Source organism: Panthera tigris, chromosome B3 (genome assembly GCF_018350195.1).
Source record: "Panthera tigris isolate Pti1 chromosome B3, P.tigris_Pti1_mat1.1, whole genome shotgun sequence".
NCBI lineage: Eukaryota > Metazoa > Chordata > Mammalia > Carnivora > Felidae > Panthera > Panthera tigris.
Genome location: NC_056665.1, coordinates 52,738,460 through 52,756,866, shown reverse-complemented (window position 1 = coordinate 52,756,866; position 18,407 = coordinate 52,738,460). Strand labels below are relative to the sequence as shown.

The 18,407-nt window shown below is 43.3% G+C and overlaps 1 protein-coding gene across 1 annotated transcript in view; it reads right to left on the bottom strand.

Moving 5' to 3' along the window:
- The window catches only part of LOC102962141 (aromatase), a 108,546-nt gene extending 94,464 nt beyond the window's left edge, over window positions 1–14,082 (bottom strand). Inside the window, exon 1 of the mRNA XM_042988860.1 lies at window positions 13,786–14,082. The gene's annotated coding sequence lies outside the window, so the exon portion shown is untranslated. The remainder of the gene's footprint in view (window positions 1–13,785) is intronic.
- Between the last annotated feature and the right edge of the window lie 4,325 nt (window positions 14,083–18,407).

The following is an 18,407-nucleotide window of genomic DNA, read 5'->3' as shown; positions in this document are numbered from 1 at the left end:
TTTTAAAATTTATTTTTTAAAAAGATACATGAGTATAAACTCTGTAAGGTGAGCTTTAGGATTGTAATTGAAAACAGTTTACTATTCCCAAGTGACTGCTTCTCTTCCTTTCAATGTAGGACATCACTCATGAGTATCAACTCTTCAGTGCATTACAGGAAAATGTGGTTTTGGAAAATTCCTGAGAAAAGAACTATAAGGGCATGTCCTATGTCATATGTCTAAGAAAAACTTAGCTAGCAGGGATAAATGGAGAACATAGTCATATGGTTAAGATGTCTCAAAACCAAAGCTGGACACTATCTATGAGCTTCATGCATGAAGCACCAGGTACTACTCACTGCCCTCCACTGCTCTCTTCACACCTCCATGCTCTGAGCCAGTTGACAACATTCCCTTTGTCCCCACATACTTTCTGCTGGACTGCTGTTGGGCTTTCCATTCATTCATCCAACTTTTATTGAACCCCTAGCATGTGCCTTTTACTGCATCTTTGCTCTGAGATGACAGAAATGGACATGACAGATCCTTTCCCTAAAGAGACATGAGCCTAGAGGAGAGGCAGCTGTGCTAAGGTGATAGTAAAACAGATGACTGCTGACACAAAGGCTCATACAGGGTGTTAGGGAGCCCAGAGAGCTAATTTTGCTTGGCACAGGAGGACAGAGAATAAATAAGGTGGGGGGGGGGTTACAAAGGAGGAGACACTTGCACTAATTCATCAGGTACACTGGGGAGGGGGCATTGACAGAGGATCTGGGGATAGAGACCCAGAGAGGAGAGCCAGGAGTCCACATCAAGAGAAAAGCTCAGGAATGACAAAGTGATTTATCTGGGACTTATTCTGGCAAACTGTTAAGTGGAAGACTGAACCCCATGGACCAAGAACCTGAGGGGGTAGATGTAATGGGTGGAATTCTAAGATAATCTCCACCCCCTGTAGAATTCTTTCCCCATGAGAGTGAAAAGGATTTGTGAAGATCTAATTTCACACCTGTGACTATGTTACTTTATATAGTAAAAGGGGTTTTGTAGGTATAATCAAGGTCCCTAATCAGTTGACTTTGAGTTAATTAAAAAGGGAGATTATCCTGGGCCTGAAATAAGCAGGTGAAGTCTTTAAAAGGGTGCAGGCCTTCCCAGAAGTCAGAGTGATTCCAAGCAGAAGAGAGGCTTTCCTATTGGCCTTGAAGAAGCAATCTGCCATGCTGTAGAGAGAACCACATGGCAGGGAACAACATGTGGCCTCTAGGAGCTGCAAGTGAATTAAACAAGCAGTGAGCTTGGAAGAGAATTCTAAGCCTCAAGTAAGATTCCAGCCCTGGCCAACACCTTGATTCCATCCTGGTGAGACCTTGAGCAGCTATCCCATACCTATGCCAGACCGACATGGGATAATAAATTTATGTTGTTTTAAGCCACCAAGTTTGTGGTAATTTGTTAAGTAGCAAGAGAAAACTAGTTCAGTGGGTAAAGAGGGAGTAAATGTTGAAGACAGAGGAGGAGGTAAGCTCTAGAGCCCTATGAGAATCTGGGGAGCAAACATTCTGGTCAGGTCGTCAGTCAGTGAGAGATGCTAAAGTATAAAGTCAGGCAAAAAAAAAAAAAAAAGCCCTACCTGCTTCCTAAGGATCCCCGTGGTAGAAACTAAACTCCTGAGTCTTTCCTTCTCAAGAGGAATGCCCAGGTGAGTGATGTCAGCTGCAGCTCTGTGACTTCCCCTGCCCGACAAGAGACGGGTGGAAAGTAGAGAATCCAGAGATGATGTTTATACCCCGATGAGACATCAAAAATGTGTTTCATGCAAAGGTAAATACTTAATTTTTGTCCCATGAGACTTGGAAAATTTCTTCCCTGAAATTTAGTTGTTTACTTTCATGTCGCTACTTGATTCCAAAAGTACAAAAGCAAACTCTTGCATTTTGTGGTGCATTTTCAGTTCTTTAAAAATATTTCAAAAAATAGAAGGGCAGCCAGTTTATTTTTCCCCTCAAATGAGCCAATATTTGGTTTTTCTCTCATTTTATTCTTTTTTTAAAAATGGGTCACACCAGTTCCTTGTGAACTGGTGAATCATTTCAGTGTTTGAATCATTATAAAAGGTCCAGAGGGACTATTTCTTTAACACTGGAAATAATCAGAGGTTATATAATGTACATAGGAAGGACAAATAGCTTTAGAAAAGAAATCCTTCCATCTCCTTTTCTTCTACCATCTCAATGGCCCTAAATGTTCACTGAAAATAATAAAACATTTTAATGACAAAATTATCTTTATAGCTCTTGTAAAGTGTGTAATAGAATATCAAATGCCTCTTCTGTGAGAAGAATATCGCACAGTGCTGTCATATCCACAGGTGGAAGCAAATTATAGACATATAAAGGCAATTAACAATACAGGATGATTATATGTGGCACAAGGAGTCCAGATAATCAAAGGTATAATTGCAGAGGAGCTGTCTTGTGTTCAGGTGACCAGCCCATCTTTAAAGGAGGAGTGATCTCCCATTGGTGGTGAGGACTGAGAAGCGGGGGTGGGAGGGTGGAGGAATGTGCTGGCATAGGGCAGGAAAAAGTTGGGAAAGTTGGAAGAGTCTAGGCATATTTGTGTAGCAATAAGTAATTCAGTTGGGTTGAAGGTAGGATTCATGTCAGAGGAAGTAGGGGAGATGTTTGGAAAATATTACTGAATCTAGGCTTGTCCTATATGCAATCGAAAGCCACTGAAGTCTTTTTGGATCCAACAAAAGCAAATGTTTCACGAAGATGCATGGTCAGTTGTATTTGGATTGGAGGCAGGGAGCCCACTGGGAGTTTATGGCAAAAGTGATAAGGACCCAGCCAGGGCAGGGGGAAAGGAGAGGAGAAGATGGCATTCAGAATATAATATACAGAAAAATCTAAAGGATGTGAATTATCCTTTAATAGGGAATTTATTGATGTTACAAACTTTCAAAGATTTTGGCCAAGACCCTGCTTGTTTAGTGGGGACCAGTGGTCTCAGGCAACCTTCCTTTCTCTTTGCAGAGAAATATAATTGTATGTGGACTTACAGTGACATTTTTAGAGAATTAGCTCATGACTGGTTGAGAACTTCAGAGATTAAAAATGGGTCACACCTGGAACAGAATATTATAATGGTGTAAAAGTCTGCTTGCTTTGGGACAAGTGGGAGCCAACTTTTAAAGATGCTCTTCAGGTGCCAAGGGGTGCTGCTCAAGCCCTAAGTTTCCTAGGCTTCTACATATCTTTTTGTTCAGTCCTCTGCTAGACTGCCAGTTTCTGGGTCACCTCACTTTCCTCACAGAAACAGTTATCCTTAAAAGAGGAGAACCCCGAGAAGCCAGCGTGATTATCCCAAATGCTAGTCTCATTTTCACCCCTGCCATTTTGACATTGTTTTTGCCTCCATTCTTCAATGGTCATAAAACTGAGCAGGCACTCACTGCCTCATATTTGGAGACTAGTGAGATGGAAGAGATGGGGGCACCAACATCTATTGAGCACCTACAGTGTACCAAATCCTCTGCTAGAAACTAATGAATGTAAAGTTTAGCATGATGCTGAACACTTAGGGCTCTATCAATGTTCATTTCCTTTCTCCTTGCTATTAAATTAGAAAGAGGGGATGAGATGGTGATAGACAGGAGCCATAAGGAGACTGACAAGGAGAAGCCCTGTGTGTTCTGGAATGCAACAAGCAGGTTCCACCAACCTTACCAGAAATCGAAGAGAAGCTGCTCTTCACTGACCCCTTAGGAAGGAGAGAGCCCTACCAGCTCAACACTCTCAGCTCTCCTCAGCCAAGGCCAGCACTGAGGCCCAGTGGGAATTAGGGATGACTCCACCACTCTGCTGCTACTAATCCCCACAAAGCAGTCCCTCCTCCATCCCCAAGTCACCTTCCTGGTCAGAAGAGGTCATGGAAAATGATCTCACTCTTACCTCACCTTTCTTTCCTTTGTCTCATGGTCAATTTCTGAATTTTTTATTTTTGAGAGAGGACGAAAAGCACTTGCTTGAATTATGCTCCAAAGACATACAGGTCTGGAGGACCTGGGGCCTGGCTTCCCAGTGAACTTCTTTCTCTCTTGGGAGCCTCCAGATCCCACCACTGGTAGTAGTATCTCTTCCCCAAACTCCTCAGAATGACCCACATGTTACATAGAAAACCACTGTGGCTCTAGTAGTGTGAGAAGGGAAACCATTCAGACCCCAAAGTCTTAGAGGCTGATGGAGTGAAGAAAACAGAACCTGAACTCAAGATACCTAGGTTCTAGTCTATGTTTCCCTTTTTAGGACCCTGAGAAAAATCACATCACCCTTTGAGTCTGTCTCCCTGTCTGCCATATAGGAATCACAAAACTAATCACAAAGGCTTGCTGGACTGTCATGGGGATGGTAAGATAACTGATGCACAGAACACTCTTGCTGATGCATAACATTTACTTGTGCTAGCTAAATGGCTGACCCCTATTCTTTCTCCTGATATTTATCTCCCTTCACAGATTCAACCCACTGGCATTACTTTCATGTAGAAAGAGAAGGTAAGTGCTTTCAAAGAGAAGAGACAGTAGAGATGGGCTGGGGAAGTAATCTTCCTCATGAAGAATTAACTCCTTGGCAAATGGCGTCAGCTTCTCCCACTCTTTTTTTTTTTTTTTTTTAATATCAGATTTCATCCTTTTTCTACTTCAAGTGCTGCTCTGGATACTCTCCAACGTCTTCATTTCCCTTTTGAGTTCTGGAGCCCCAAACCAGACTATATTCTCAAGACTATGTTTAGTAGACAAGAAGACCATAATACAGAGTCATTTTGCCATTTTTGTAGAGTTCACAAAACTAAAAGTAGCACTTTATATACTGTTCTGTAAAAGTGATTTGCCGTTTCCTCTCAAAAGAAAAAGACTATCAAAGATGTTTTCTAGAAAGGGAAAGCCCCAGAATCAGGCTGTAAAATGCTCTCTAATGATGCGTTGTGGTTCTGAGGGCATACAAAAGACCTTGAGAAAGATTTTGAGCTTGGATCCTAAATTTCTAATCCAAATTCCTATTATTTCACTGAATTGCAAGCTCATTAAGGTTGAAGACCATTTTTGTAGCCCCAAAAGATAGCACATAGGGACATTCCATACACCTTTGTTGAGTGAACATCAATATCAAGTATCAACCCAAACAAGGTGGAAAACTTGGAGCCACTGACTCCTGGGACCTGACACCTTCAGACCAGGGAATATAAGATTGTTAAATTTAACAGTTTCCATCAGTGGCCCTCTGCCAGTAAGCCCTGGGGTGGGGGTGGGGGGGGAGTACCAACCAAAAGAGATGGATTCCAGGTGTGTTGCTAGACTTTCAGGTCTGACCAAATGGAGGAGGAAAACTGATTACAACTAAACACTGTGAACAAAATACACACACACACACACACACACACACACACAGCAATTAATTGAGGACTCTGAAAAATAAGTAAAAGTAGGTGGATTGGTGAAAGAAATAACTCATTACATGAACAATATGGTGACAGTGAGTTTCGTAGAATTTTTCTCCTGGCTTTGATCTGAGGGTGAGGTGACTCATGAAACTGCACAGTGGTCATAGACCACAACAACTATATGAAACAGCCAATCTTTCTGGACTAATGACCTGGAAAATGGGCCCTTGCAAGCCAGAGTATGTGGGAAAGATTCTTCTTGTTCTTGTCCTCATATATTTTCTCTCTCAGTTCAGTCTCAAGGCCAGATGCAGCTTCCAAACCAAACTGTCATCACCATGGCAGCAGCTTGGGCACCTAAAATCCCCGAGAGGAAAATCTTGTTATCACAGGACAGAAGAATGTAGAAGAGGGCCTCTGTTATATGAAGAGTATGAGAGGAGTCCTTGTTTTTTTTCTCTTTTCTCTTGCCACTTTATCCAGAGGAAAGGCCTAGTAGAATAAAACTTTGTGATGTCATTAGTGGCTATAACTCTGAGAAAGAGCTCTATCTTTCTAGCCAGAAAGATGATAGGTGACCCTGTTAAGCTGATGGATGTGAGGGAAATCCGGAAGAGGAAAGAGTGGAAGGAAGGGATTCCATGTATGAACCGACGTAAGTCCTGGACTTTCCCTCTGAGCCACACGTGTGTGGAACATACCCAGACACACAGCAGAGGCTTTGGAACCTGAGCTGACAGCAGAACCTCTGCATATAGAAGGTGAGACAGAACTTGCAGCCTTCACTTAACTGGTTTGCTTGAATGATGAACCAAAACAAAAAATCAACTTGCTCTGATTTTAACGGGACCCAGAGTTATATAACATCCCATATAAAATATCTTAAGATACAATCCAAAATTACTCAATGTGATAAGAACTAGGAAAAGGTGAGCAATTCTCAAGGGAAAAGATGAAAGACAATGTTGAAATTACAAGAAAAAAAAGATTTTGAAGCAATTTGTTACAATCATTCTTTATGATGTTAAGGTGTTTACCTTAACTCTTGAAATGAATAAAAACTAGTTATCAGTAGAGAAATAAAAACTTTTTTGAAATGGAAATTTTATAACTGAGATATACAATATCTGAAATTAAAAAATTCCCTGGATGGGCTCAATAGCAGGATGCAAATGACAGAGGGAAGAGCCAGTAGACTGGAAGAGAGATCCATAGGAGTTATCTAATCTGAAGAACACAGAGAAAAATGTTTGAAAAATAGTGAATAGAGCCTCTGGGATCTGTGGAATAATATCAAACAGTCTAACATTCATGTCATTGTAGTTCTTAAGGGAACAGAGAAAGATTGATATAGAAGAAAATAGTTGAAAAAAATAATGGCTAAAGATTTCCCAAATTTGGTGAAAGATATGTTTACAGATTCAGACAGCTCAGCAACCCCCAAACAGGGTAAACTTAAAGAAAACTGAACTGAACATCCACCATTCCCTATGGCATTACCCACCAATACCCTCCTTCTTAGACCCTGAAGACATCTGAATTTTCCACCTTGGTGTCAGGGAAGGGTCACATGAATAGGAGCTGGACTCCTAGGGATTAATCCCAGCTCACTGATTCAAGTGTGAGACCCAGGGAAAACCAATTATCCTGCATGGGCTGCAGTTCCTCATCTAGAAAATCTCAGGGTTTTACTACGAGTTTCTAATTTCCTTCCTGTTCTAAAATAATTACCCCATAATCAGTTCTTCTGTGGACTTTTTCTGTTCAAACTGATAACATTATGTATGAAAAGCTAATGCTATGAAACAAGAAACCACTTTCCTGTCAAGAGTCTTTCCACCCTTTGTAATGGTGCAGGCTGAAATGGAGAAGCTCCCAGAACAGAACCCAAAATGAAGTTTTATAGCAACCAGAATGGAGTTTGGCCTTCCCCAGCAGCTTCCTGCAGAGTTCTTCGAGCATCATGGGAGGCCTGGAATTCATTGCAAAGGAAAGGAAGCTCTGCTGAAAACTTTCACTCCCAATAAATGCATTTCTAATCTCATGTTTTTTCAGAGGCTAAGGAATGGAATGGAATGCACCCATGGCCTCAGATTCCTAGTTTGATGTCAGGTCTGTCAGAATATGTTAAATCTATGTCTGTAAACACAATAATAACAACCACTTGAATAGCATCTTACAGTTGACAGAGCAGTTCTCTTTCCTGCATTATCACATTTCCTCCTCCCAACCACCAACTCCTGAAGCAGGTTGTAGCAGTCACCTCCTGTTTCCTCAGAGGAAACAGTCTGAGAGAGGTTGAGAGTTTTACCCCATTCCATCTAGTACTAAGCTTGAAAAAGTGCCAACTCTTCTGGCTTCCAATTCTGTCCTCTTTTCCCACCACCAAGAACCAGAGGATCTGGGCATTGCCAAGCTATGACCTGCAACTACTGGGCAAGAGGCCAGTTACTCCACATTTTAAGGGCAGGCTGTAGTACATTAGATCCTCTCAGTGCATTCTTTTGGAGAGGAACACGGTGTTAAGAGTTGGCTTCAATACACATTGTCCCTCTCCCAGTCCCTCATTGCCACTAGCCAGGCTGCTTGGCATGGAAAGGCTCTTTGGTATTAGACACCAGCTCTTTTGAAAATGTCTTTCTTCCCCTTCTTCTAGCTGCTTGTGAATGTGCTTGGCGTTGAGTCAAGTAGGCTTGGGAATTGGTGGTTGCTTCTTCAGATTTTACCATTAAGGGGACTTGAAGGGCTTGCTGCTTGGCCCTCACATGGGTTTCTTCTCTGCTCTCCTACCCCCTGAAGAATTGCACATTCCCTCCCATTATTGCACATTCATTCAGCCTCCACTCTGCATTGATGTGCCCGGAGGTCATCCTTCCCTCCCTTCATGAGCCAATTTCAGCTCATTTATTCACACATTGTCCCTTCATTTTCAAGAAAAGTCTCTTTGAGTATGCTAATTCTGAGTCATTGCATACCATCATCATTTCAGAACAAAAAGATGTCAAAAGGTGGGTGGGTTTATTTCATCTAGCAAGGAAATAGGCATTCTTTTCTTTGTTTTACCCTTAATGACTCATTCAACCTGAATCAAAGCTGAGTCGTCTGGGCCTTTGAACAGGAGACTGGGTGGTGGGGAGGATGAGGTGGGGGGTAGGTACCACCCAAGCTGGGGCAATGGGCTCAAATCCCTGGAGCTGTGTCCATGTTCCATGGAATGGGCAGAAGGGACTGAGAAAATATAGTGATAGCATGGTGTGAAGCCCTTGCACATCTCTGGGCTTCTGTTTTCCCATCTATAAAAGGATCACAGAAGAGTGTGTTGGGACTAAGGTACATGACCTTACTGAAATTACTTTTCTGAATCACTGTGCTTTCCTACGTGGACATTGGAACCTTGATTCAGGAAAAGAGGTTGAACCCTCACCTGTTTTAGGTACCTGGAGAGGTAGAGAGAGGAGGGTTTGCTTGCAGACTTAGGCTTGGATCCTGCTTCTACCAATTCCTAGCTATGTGACCCTGGGATAAGTACTTAACCTCTCTGCATCTCATTTATAAAAGGGGAATAGTACTTCTCTTGATAAAGTCCTTGTGAGGATAAAATGTAATATCTGCCACAGTTATCTCCTGGAGTTCCCCAACTCACATACAGGATATTTAGGACAGAGGACAGGTAGACTGGGTGGGCTTGGACAGTCTTAATATCCTTCAATTTCTTCTTTGGTAAAATTGGGATACTATGTGCTTTGCAAGAGGGTTGTAACTGCGAGAGATGATGTACTAGAGGCCAGTGCAGCACTAGGACACTGTGGGTCCTTAAGTGGTAGTACTGGCCAATTAGAAGTTATCAGTATTCACCTTACCTGGGGCCAGTGCCCCTAGAAAGGGTTCCCTGGGAATATTTGTAGCAGTCCTTAGACCAGAGCCAATGTCAGAGCCTGGAGGCTGGGCCAAAGCAGAAGACACCAGTGGGTTTTGGGCCAGAGAAGGTGGGACCAAGATGCCATTAGCATGTAGGCTAGGGTCAGTAACCAGAGGTGTGGTGCAGGGTGCTCAGGCAGGGCATGGTGCCTGGCAAGTGTTCACACCCCAGGACCAGAGGGGCTACTCCACACACCCAGTTACACAGCTGTATTTTCCACAGCCTTGGGTTAAAGCAGTCTCCCTGGTGGTTTCACAGGCCTTACAATGCAAGCTGCCAGGCTGGGCTCTGGAGAGGCCTAGAGATAGGAAAACAATACCCTACCATGGTAGCTCTCAACATGAGGACCTAGGTCACTGCAGAAGACTCACAAACATAACAGTAATCCCTTTGGGGAAAGGAAGACTTTTTTTTCTTATGGTGGAAACTGGGATCTGTGGGGGTTTGGTCATGATGGACCATCTAGTGGTCCACAGACCTCTTGAGGTTCCAACACAAATGGCTTTGGGGATACACAAAGAGCTCTAAACCACTCTGGGAGAGCAATGGGATTCATCTCTTCAGTCCTTCCCTTCAAGTTTTAGTTGCATCCCCCTAGAGAACCAGGTCTCTGTATCTCTCCCCCTAACCAAAAAAACAAACAAACAAAAAACAACAAATAAAACCATGACCAAACCATCTGCTAAAAATCACACGCTGTTCTCTCTCAATAATCTTACTTACATCATAGTTCAGCCTGGAATGTCCTCTCCACTCACCAAAATCCTACCCATATACAAGGCCAATGCCAATCTCAACTCTTCCAGAAAGCCCTCCAAAATCTTTCTAGCCCACAACAATTATCCCTTCCTCAAAACACACAGTCATATCCCCATTTTCCTTTTGGATAGCTCTTATTCTATGGCTTTGTTAGCATCTGTCTTTGTTACTTTAATTTTTCCTTCATGAATGTTTGTTTCCCCATCTTTCTCATTTCTTTCTTCCAGCTAGTCACCAAAACCTGTTGGTTGTACCTCTCAAAACTATCTTAAATCCATCAACTTCTCTTCACCCTTCAGGGTCATTCTCTGGTTCAGGCCACCATTACTGCAACAGCCTCCTAAGTCTCCTGCATCTGGACCAACCCTTCCAATTCATTCTCTACCCTGAAGCCAGAGGACTGTTGCAAATACAAAAAATACAAACCTGCCTCAAACCCTTTATCCCACTGGCCTCAAAATAAAATATGAACTTTCCAACAGACCTTTCAAAGGCCTTCATTGACTGGTCCCTGCTCACCTTTTCAGTCACATTTCTTATTCTGCTCCCCCTACCAATGCCTTCCACCATTATCACTGAGGCCTGCCATGTTCTGGTCATGATAAATCCTTCTCAGCACCTCACACTCCTGGACACACCCACTCTCCTGGACATTCTATCTGGAATCCTCTTCCTGCCCACCTACCATGCCTCTCACACAGCACTTGCTTTGCCTACACATATTCAGTCTTCAGGTCTCCAGTCAGTATTATCTCATCCACTAAGCCTTGACCCCTGAGCCCTCAAATACACACTCAAGTCTAGGTGACCTACTCAGAGTACCTTGTCTCCTCCCCATCACCATACTTTTTATTTTAAAGATTTTATTAAGTAATCTTTACACCCAATGTGGGGCTCAAACTTACAACCCCAACATCAAGTGGTATGTTCCACTGACTGAGCCAACCCTCTGCCCATTCTTATTTTTAATTCTATTTTATAGTTGCCTGTTTACTGGTCTCTGTCTCCCAATAGGCTATAAGCAATTTCAGAACAAAAACTGTATCTGCACAGTTTATTTTGGCATACCCAGTGTGGGGCCCAGTGTGTACCTCTCCTAGATGCTCAAATCATTTTTTAATAAATGAATGGAAAGGAGAATGAATCTATACACCAAGGGCAATAACCATTTTATATGCTTTTTTATATCTCCCTTCAGTGCCTGATTCAGGGCCCTGTGTATTCTAGGTGCAAAGAGAAAGACGTAATCATTTGCTTTTAGAAAAAAGCCCTCATTGTTTAAATAGAATGTTCTATTTCTTGGTGTTTCCCTTTTTCCAGACTGAAGGCTTTTTTAACTGCATGCTAGCAGGAATGCAGCTGACAACACAGTGACCGAGATCTGCTCCCAGTGGTTCTGGATGAGCAGGGAGATCCACAGAATTCAAGGCCTTCAGAAGTTGAATGGGCCACTCATCAGGGAGGAGCTATGAAAAGCCTTGATGGAATCTAGAAACTCAAATTCTAGTCCTGGCTCCTTCATCAACTCCATGCCCATAGGCAAATCACCTAGCCTCTGGAGTTCGGTTTCCTCATTGGTAAAATGCAGTAAAGAGAAGGACTCATAATTTATCTTCATTCACAGCTCTGAGTTATCCTTCTATTAATAAACATGTCACCACATTCCCACCAGAGGTGAAGAAGAATTTGGCTGTTTCCAATCTAAATATCAGGATACCCATATCATTACAAATGAGGTAAGTGTTTTTGTGATCATAATCTTATACATTATAAGGGGCTTTAAACTTGGTAGTGAGTTTTCATATTTTTAATTTTTTTAATAACTGTGGCAGAGGCAACAATATGGGTATATAAATATCCACCCCCCCCACTTCCCTACCAATTTTATTAGAAATGGAAATATGCCCAGGGACACATGGGTGGCTCAGTTGTTAAGCATCTGACTCTTGATTTTGGCTCAAGTCATGATCTCATGATTCGTGGGTTTGAGCCCCACTTTGGACTCTGCTCTGATGGCATGGAGCCTGCTTGGGATTCTCTCACCCTCTCTCTGCCCCCTCCCCTGCTTGCACTCTCTCTCAAAATAGATAAATAAACCTAAAAAAAAAAAACCAGACATGGCAATATGCCCAGTTTAAAACTATATTCCCCAGCTTCCCTTGCAGCTAAGATGATCATGTGACTAAGTTCTAGCTGATAAGATATGAGCAGAAATGTCATGTGTAGCATCTATGTAAAGCTTCTCCAAAGGGGGAGAATATGCACTTTGCCTTTTTCCTCTCCTTTCTGTTGGCTGAATGAGAATAAGATGTCTGGAATTTGATAGCCATAGTGGACCATGAGGTGATATGCTAAGAATGGTGGAACAACAAGACAGAAGGAGTTGGGTCCCTGACACCTGGAACCACCATCCCAGCCCTTGGTATTTTCTGCTGGACCTCTTTGCCATAAGAGATAAATAATTTCTGTCTTCTTTAAGCTACTGTTATTTTCATTTTCCTGTCACATGTAACCCTAACCTGTCACCTAACCCTAACTGATAAAATAATCATCCATTTTATGCAAAACCCTGTGCTAGATGTTGCAAGGGATGTAGAGGTAGATAGGATTTAGATACACAAAGAGTTGGGCAGGAAGGCTCATTCTGGTGTGAAGGAGATCCTAAAAAAGGTTTGACTTGGCAGGGCTGTGTCAACATGAAGAGGATTTATATGAGATGAGGCCAGAGAATATGATGGAAGGATCTTGAATGCCAGGCTGACGACATTGCACTTGACCCTCTGATGGGAAAGCAGAGAAGATAAGCTTGTTTCCATTTGTGGATGAAGAAACCCAAGCCTTGGCAGATTACAGGACTTGTTCAAGGTCACCCAGCCAGTAAGCCTCAGAGTCTATCGCAATTCTGACACTTGGCCTAGTGCCATACCATAGTTCTGTGTGTCTTTGAGCAAGTCTAAGGCAAAAATGGTAGGAACAGAGGTTTTACACTTTGACACAGCCAGGCAACTAGACTGCCCTTCTCACACCCCCACACCATTAGGAGAAAACTTCAGGGGTTGCTAGAGGTTTAGGATCTAGACCTACCTTTTTTTTTTAAGTTTGTTTATTTATTTTGAGAGAGAGAGAGGCAGAGATAGAGAATCCCAAGCAGGCTCCACACTGTCAGTGCAGAGCTCAATATGGGGCTTGAACTCACAAACCATGAGATCATGACCTGAGTTCATGTCAACAGATGGATGCTTAACCGACTGAGCCACACAGGTGCCCCAGGATCCAGACCCACCTTGAAGTCAGAGGATTCTTCCTTGGATCCCTGCTTAGCCAACCCCATGAGGAGGCTACAGTGGCCAGGGTGCTGTTGTGCTATGTGGTAAGTACCCATGTGTCAGGCACAGTGCTGGATATTCTATATATATTTATCTAAGTTACTGTCTTCAGTAGTCTACCAAGAAAATTATAATACCACTCCTATTTTACAACAAAGATGAAGAAACTGAAGCTCTAAGAAATGAAACTACTACCCAGAGTCACTCAGTTGATGGCACTGTTGAAGTACAAAGCCACATTTGTTCAACTCCAAAACTGTGTTCTTAGCCCCACATTCTAATTTCTTCTCAATCCCTGCCAAAGCATGCAACAGTCTCCTATTATTACTCAAAACAGCAAGGACTTACCGAGTTTGATAGGTTGACCAGGGCCAGATCCCAGCTCTGCGCATCCCACCTACAATCGGGAGTCAATGTCCTATCCAGGAATCTTATCACCCATGCCCTATATGTGACCCTCACATGGGTGAGGGACTTCCTGGGGAGGTGGACCCACAGATGCCAAGATCTTTGTGGCCTCAGGCCTCCCAGGATTCTCTGTCTTGGTTGGTCATGTGACAAGGATCCCAGAGTCCTCCCATTCTGGGTTCTAGAATTCACAGATTCCAGTGAGTTGTTTCATGGAATAAGGGACACTGAATTCTTTGTGTCCTTCCTGTGGCTGTCATGGTTAGAATGAATTTGTTATGATTTGTACTGGCATCCATTCAATAGACAACTGGTCATTAGAACTGAATCTCCTATCATTGCCAACATTTGGAAAGTTGAGTTTTATTTTGCCGGTCATCCAGTGTGCATCTTTCCAGTAATGTGGTATGTCCAGTGTTCCAGCATAAACCACATATTCCCCTAAGCTGACCACACTGGTTTTTTTTCTGGAACTTTCACAGGAAACACCCTAAGATGTGGCCTGCAGAGCTGAACGCGACAGATGGATCCTTGTCCCCTCTGTATTCTCTGCCCAACTACAGGAGGCTAAGTACTTTGCCAGGTTTTGCCCTGGGTCATCACCGGTCCACCCCATTCTTGTATAACCTCCCTTCCTGTTGGCAAAACACTCTTCCTTGCCAAGCTCAGCCTAAGACTCTCACCCCACACCCTCTTCCTAATCAGGCCAAAGATAGAATGTGTTTCCCTTATTTTAACTAGATTTATTAGGCTTAGCCTAAGTCTAGCAGATTTTAATAGTTATTAGTAAAACATTCTTCCATTTCCTTATAAATACTATAATCAATGTTCCTATTCTCAAATGCACCACTTAAAGTATCTAAAATCAGATATGGAAGAGTAATTTCAATTTGTTCATAACAAAGTTTTCTGAAGATATAAGCAGATTTTGTCAGATTCAGAGGCACAATTCTTACAAACACGCTCATGCATTGTAGTGTGGGCAAACTATCACCAGAGCTTGTCATTACACCTTGTAGACATTCTTATCATTGGTTCTTATACAATCCTTGTGATCTTTTATTGTCACCCAAAAGTGATGGCCAGTTAAGTGGTTGGATCCACATGATTACCAAAGGCTCACTGCTTCCTTGACTGCAACATTCTCATTAAAATTATGCCCTAAAGGGGCGCCTGGGTGGCGCAGTCGGTTAAGCGTCCGACTTCAGCCAGGTCACGATCTCACGGTCCGTGAGTTCGAGCCCCGCGTCAGGTTCTGGGCTGATGGCTCGGAGCCTGGAGCCTGTTTCCGATTCTGTGTCTCCCTCTCTCTCTGCCCCTCCCCCGTTCATGCTCTGTCTCTCTCTGTCCCAAAAATAAATAAAAAAAAAAAAAATAAATAAAAAAAAAAAAAATAAAAAAAAAAAAATAAAATTATGCCCTAGATGTTTCATATATGGCAACACATTATATGGCCCCCCAGGAAGCATAAGCAGTTGGTGGACATGAAAGGACCTTGAAACCCTGTATAACATAGTACATATGCCAGCTGTCCTTTAACATAGTAACAGATGGTGGCCAAAGTCCAGCTGGGCTCCAGGCCCAGCTCTACCTCTTAATAGTTGTGTGATCTCTACTAGGTCATTTACACACTCTGAACCTCAGGCTTTCCATCTGTAAAATACAAATTATAGTAATACTTGCTCTATCATGAGGTTCAAATGAGATCATGGACGGGAAATCCCTCACAGGTCATGAAGCAACACTCATACATTAGCCAATTTATCACATACATTGACTTTTAATCTTCACAACACTGGGAGATGTCATTTTCCCCTTCTGCAGATGTAGAGAGTCAAGTAAGTAAGCATGGTGGACCTGAGGTCCACACCTGGGTCTCCCTGTCTGATGCTCTTTCCTCTTTGGGAGAAAGCATACTCCATGGCACCATCCCTGCTCATGGCTATGTCATACAAAGAGCACATACAAAGAGCAACATTTAGGTGTTGTCCTTAAACCTGGCAGCAAATTAGTCCTCCAGAGCCACACAAAAGGGAGAGACCAAGGGAAGGCAGCCAAGACCCTGAGGCCTTTACTGTCCATGAACCCTACTCCCAGCCCCAGCTGCTTGACTTTCCCCAACACAAGTGTGTTAGCCAAGTACCTGTGGAGCACCTGCTTCCACCTCAGCCCCAGAGAAAGCATATGGGATTCAACTGGCACTGTCCTGAGAAGGCGTGTCATCTGGCCAAGGCAGAAACTCAGAGACACAGTAAGCAACAGTTGAACATAAAACAATATGTGTTCAGGTGTCAGGTGAGTAATAAGGAAAGAGGGAGATTCCTAGATGCTCCACTTGGGAACACTAGAAATTCTTGAAGCTCTCTGTGGCCCCAACAAACCCTAAAAATACCTCAGTTTGGGGAGACATGGAATCTATATCATCTCCCCTCTTTCCTCAACCCCACTCTTGAGGTTCCTTTCAGCTCTATCCCTTCCTGTCCCCAAAACTGTCTCCCTCCCTGGCCTCTAGGCTCCACAAGGTCAAGAGAGCAGATGTTTCCATTGCCATGTGCTGCAGACGCATTCCAGAGTCAATTCTCAATGAATGTCTACTGAACTAAGCAGATGTAGGCAGAGCACATGGACAACAACAGGGACTCAAGGCCCATGAAGGAGTATGCAGACAGGCTGGACTCTATCCTGGAAAGGGGGAGGCCTAGGCCCTCATGGAGGAGCCAAAGGGAGAGAACCCCATCAACACACTATGAACTAAATGGAGAGAAGTGCTATTTAGAAAAAACCCTGATGAATAAAATTCCTGAGAGCAGCAACTGTCAGGGAACAAACTCCTCCTTTTGTGTGAGAGATGGGAATGTGGACCAATAGGTAGCTCTGTTCTGGCCACCACGGGCCAGAGCTGGGATGCGCACGTGAAGGGTCTGCTTCCTGCACATGAAGTAGACTGAGTGGAGCCCTGTGAGCACCTTCCTGCCTCACTGTGGGGGACTCATGAGTGAGTTTTGAGGGCTCTGACCTCTTCAGAGGAAGGAGACCTGATTGCCAGGCCCAGTGCTCTTCCCTGATCTGCTGCTGAATGAGCAGGGAAAAAGCAGGGGCTTTCTCTTAACTGTGTGGCCCTTACCTGATATGGTAGCACAAAGGGAAATTAATAGGCATTTATGCAAATTGGCATTTAGAAATAAGTTTTATATAAGAGTTTGTTGCTGCTGCTGTTAACCATCCAAACAGTAAAAGCCAAGTAGAAATCCTCAAATGTCAGTAATACTACCAAAATGCTTAAAAATATACACTAGGCCCCCTTCAGTCATCACATTTTTAAACTTCTGGAAGTATAGAGAATCTTCTGAGAAGAACTTGTCATGATCTAATGCTTGATAAAATGTTTTCCGCCTTCCCTCCCCAACCTCTCCCATTAGGGTTTTTCAAGTGCACTTGATTGCAAGAACTTTGGATGAAGTGAACGTACTGTGTGGCCTTGGGCAAGTCCCTACTCCTGTGGGTGTCAGTTGCTGATTGTAGGCCCTCTGAGTTTTTCTTCTGCTAAAAAGGGCCCCTTTTATAGTACTATGAGTTCAGAACTAGTGATCCAATTAGGAAACAATGCAGTTCCTAGAATTATAGGTCTGCAGGGAACATATCCCACTTCTGGCTGAACTGTTCCCAGAGTGCTACTAACACAGAGCTTCCAAACTTTCAAGCCTCAATAATGGCTCAAAGGAATTCAGTATTTTCTTTTATACCAAATGACTGCTGGAACCACAAGGGTTCTGGACAGGCCTTAGCTGGCCCAGTATAAAGAATGAAGTTGACCTTCTGCCCTTTTTCTGCTTTCTCTTCCAGTGGTCTCCTAGGCCACCTTCTCTGGAGCTCTCTCCACACCCCTACCACTGTGCCATCACCACCACAAGAGTCTGGGCTCTTGGGTGGCCTATAAGTGCACACCATGCCTGGCCCTCTCCAGCCCTCTCCTTCCCTGCTTGCTAAAAAGGTCCTTCTTTGGGAAGCTGCTTTTGGGTGGGAAGGAGCCAACTGGCTAATTCACACTGAGACATAATGCTTCATAAGGAATTAAAATGCAGATGTCCTATAGGAGAAAAAAATCCATCAAGTTCCTAAAGAAGTAGAAGTTGAGGTGTCAAAGATGAACCAAGAGAGGATATTTTGTAGCATGGGAGCTTTCCAACACCAGATTTTTGGATTTTGGTGTGGCTCTACCCTTTCTTTTACAAATGTGTGCTCTTGGGAAATTTATTTAACCACCCTGAAATCCGATTTCTATGACTATAAAATGGCTCTGGAGCCACTGACCTATCCTCATGAAATAACATTAAAGTGCTTGCAAACTGTACAGCACAGCATAGCCCTCCCATGCCTCCACCTGCCACTCCCAGGTGTGTCTGGAACACCCCTCTAAGTCATCTCCTTCTTAGTTCCACTACTCAGAAACCCTGGGAGAAGAGTGAGGGAGAGAAAGATGCTGGCATGTTCCCTTCCAGCCTTCCCCATGCTGCATCTCCTCTCCACCTCTTAATCATCACAGGGATTTCAAATGTTTTTCT